Source organism: Equus quagga, chromosome 9 (genome assembly GCF_021613505.1).
Source record: "Equus quagga isolate Etosha38 chromosome 9, UCLA_HA_Equagga_1.0, whole genome shotgun sequence".
Classification (NCBI taxonomy): domain Eukaryota; kingdom Metazoa; phylum Chordata; class Mammalia; order Perissodactyla; family Equidae; genus Equus; species Equus quagga.
The window spans coordinates 62,862,582-62,865,892 of record NC_060275.1 but is presented as its reverse complement, the minus strand read 5'-3'; the positions used below and the strand labels follow the sequence as shown (position 1 = coordinate 62,865,892).

Below are 3,311 nucleotides of genomic sequence, written 5' to 3'. Positions count from 1 at the left end.
AGGAGTGCGCAGTGGGAAAGGGGGTGCTGTGTCAACAGCTCAGCAGCTGCACCTTCTCCATAGGCTGAGTTCTCACAGAGTGTTCAGGCTGCGGAAACAGGAGTAGGTTAGTGTGGTGGATTCTGGGACCGGTGTCTATCCTCCACTAACTACTTAATTTAATTAAGTAAGTAAATGAATGAATCTTGCCTGCCTCAGTGTTCCCATCTGTAATGGGGACAATGAGACTAATACCCCCCTCATAGCACTGTTGTCCTGATTAAACGAGTTTAGTTCGTGTAAACTGATGTTGAGCACATAGTAAGCGGTCACCAAATTTAGCTTTCATCCTTACTAGTCCTAATGTCTTCTCCTAGCTTGTTACACCCACTTTCCAGGTCTGTTCATGTTCACCAGGATCTGCATGGGACCGTATCTGCACTTAATCTTTCTGAAACGGGATTACAGGCTCAGTTGGGGTTGAACTATGCCTCTCCACATGCATAGCCTCACTGCTGCTCGGTATCGCTAGCCTGTCTCTGGGAGAGGGAAAGCACTTTCTCCATTGCTGCTTTGCTCATTTTCCAATAGCCAGGGCCTTTTCGGTTCAGTTTGCTCCAGAACCTAGATTTCAAACTCATGTCGCTCTACGGTCAAATTAGAAGTTTGTAAAAACAAGAGGCCGTTCTTCACACTGGAAGTCTGAGGGTTTCACAGAAAGGACTCTCAAGCCATTTTAATTAATTCATTCATTGATTTTATTTATTTATTTTGCTGAGGAAGATTTGCTCTGAGTTAACATCTGCTGCCAATCTTCCTTTTCTTTTTGCTTGAGGAAGGTTAGCCCTGAGACAACACCTGTGCCAGTCTTCTTCTATTTTTGTATGTGGGTCACCACCACAACATGGCTTGACGAGTGATGCAGGTCTGCGCCTGGGATCCAAACCTGCAAACCTGGGCTGCCAAAGTGGAGTGTGCCGGACTTAACCACTGTGCCATGGGGGCCGGCCCCTCAAGCCTTTTTATCGCATCTCTACAAAAGAATAAAGAAACCGTTATCCCAAAGTCGAACACAGGACACAAAGATCTCACTCCTCTTTCCCGGTTCCTTCCTTATTCATCCCTCTGCCAATAAAAAACACCACAACAAACAAAAGCATGACAAAAGAAAGCAATAAACTAAGCACTAGATTTAGCAAACAAAAATACTATGTGGTACGTACCCTAAAAACTATTTGTTGTCTATCTGACCTTCAGATTAACTGGACATCCTGTGGTTTATCTGCCTCCCGACTGCAGCATACCTTGGTAGCCTCACAATTTCTTCGTGGCACACGTAAAGGATAAAAGAGCCTGACAGAACAGAAAATAGGAAATGCAATAGTGGATCGAAGCCTCATTGGATTTCTTTTGGAACAGAATAGGTAGGAAAAGAAAACACTGAGCGGAGCCTGAACAGAGCAATAGAACTTAGAAAAGCCTAAGAATGGCATTTCCACAGCTGGGCCTCGCATGGCTTGGGGTTTCTCACACTTAGCGGCTCCACGGTTTGTGTTGGTGGCCCTTCCCCCCGAACGCTGTGGTGCCGGAGGGACAGGTGCTTGCCTCCGCGTGCACTCCCCAGAGTCCTGCACAAGAACCCTGAGAGAGAACTGAGCACCACTTTCAGGAACTTCAGTTTGGAAACTAAGGGTAAACTCATGCTAGTGCCAAGTTCACGATCCAGCCCAATTCCTGTGTTTCTGAAACCTGGGAAGAGTTCGGGCCCAACTGCTTCCTCTACAGAGGAAAGAAAAGATGAAAGGCCTGAAGGGCCTCTCTCAGACCACATCAGACAGGGGCTTCTCCCTCCATTCCGGATCCCGGTGTGCAGCAGAGGCGGCCTTTGCTTCCCCAGCCCCGTTCTGTCCTGATGTTCCAAATCACCAGGCTCTCGATCACACACCTCCCAGGGGTTGTTTTCTCTAATAAGTAGGTTCATTTTTGTACATTGAATTTTCCCCTGTAGCCTGCACTTTCTACCATTTTCCGTGTACACCATCGAAGCGGGATTGTGAGCCTTATGAAATAATTGAGGTCTGAGATGAGAAATTAGGCCTGAAAGCAGATCAGGCTGAGTCTGGAAAGGACTTTGCAGGGAGGGCTTCATCAATGGAACAGCCAAGAAGAGACCCACAGCTCAGTTTGCCTCTGTTCCCAACACACCTCCTAGATGTCCACGCTAACGTCATTTCTGCTGTTTCTTACAATCCACAGGCACTACGGATAGGTGACTTGTCCTACTGAGAACTGGTAGGAACTCATATGTCTGATCTCCTTTGAAAATTAATTGTGATGCGAGCTCCTGTGAGCACCTGGCAGGGAAGAAAAAACGGAGACAAGGAACTAGTTTTCCAAAGTAAAGAAACATAAGATTCCAAGATTAGCGTTTGGTGACTGATCTCGGATTCATTCAAGAAGTCTTTTCATAAGCACCTCTTGTGTACCCAGCTCTTTGATTCTTGCATTTATGCACTCAAAAAAAATTTGTTTGGCTCCTACTAAGTTACAGTGAGACACTGGGGGGATAGAGTGGCGAACAGTGGAAACAAAGTCCCTCTCTCTGGGGTGGGGGGTGAAGGAGGCAGATAATAAACAGGGAAACAAACAAGTGAGAAAATTTCAAAACTTAATGAGTGTTACAAAGAAATTAAAAGAAGTTGCAGTGACTGGGCAGAGGGGCAGCAGGAGAGAACAGTTGGGCATTCAGGAAAGGCCTTACCAAGGAATGACATGTACACTGCGAGCTGAAGGCTGAAAAGGAGCTGACCATTTGAAAATGTTCCTGGGGAAAGAAAAGAATTAAGGCATGTGGCCTTATTAGCCTATAGTTTTGTTAGATTCATCAAAAAATAATTAGTTGCCAATGCAAGGGAAGAGAGTCAATCTCTAAGTGCTATGGGACTTTAGAAGAAAATGATCACTGATGAGAAAAAACTAGTTAAGGAATACGTCATGGATATGGATCTTGCCCTTGACCTGGAATATATTTGGATGAGTGGAGTGAAGGCATGGAATTGGGCATGTGAGCAGTAAGGATGTGGACATCACCTCTCTGTTAGATGTAAGGGGCCCAAGGAAGAAGGGCCAAGAATGCCACTGACAGAGGTGGGAAGATGCTTAGAATGGGAAGGGGCCTTCAGGTCAAGTAGCCCCTTGTTCCTCAACATATGGTCTCTGAACCAGTAACATCAGCATCACCTGGGAGCGTCTTAGAAACGCAGCATCTTGGGCTCCATCCCAGACCTGCTGAGTCAGAATGTGCATTTCAGCAAGATGCCTGATCTGGGTGC

General features: G+C 46.1%; 1 protein-coding gene across 1 annotated transcript in view; it reads left to right on the top strand.

The window, feature by feature from the left end:
• Nucleotides 1-2,534, top strand: part of LOC124244561 (translation initiation factor IF-2-like) — an 8,635-nt gene extending 6,101 nt beyond the window's left edge. Inside the window, exons 4-5 of the mRNA XM_046671183.1 lie at nt 1,237-1,403; nt 2,236-2,534. The gene's annotated coding sequence lies outside the window, so the exon portion shown is untranslated. The remainder of the gene's footprint in view (nt 1-1,236; nt 1,404-2,235) is intronic.
• The last annotated feature ends 777 nt before the right edge of the window (nt 2,535-3,311 follow it).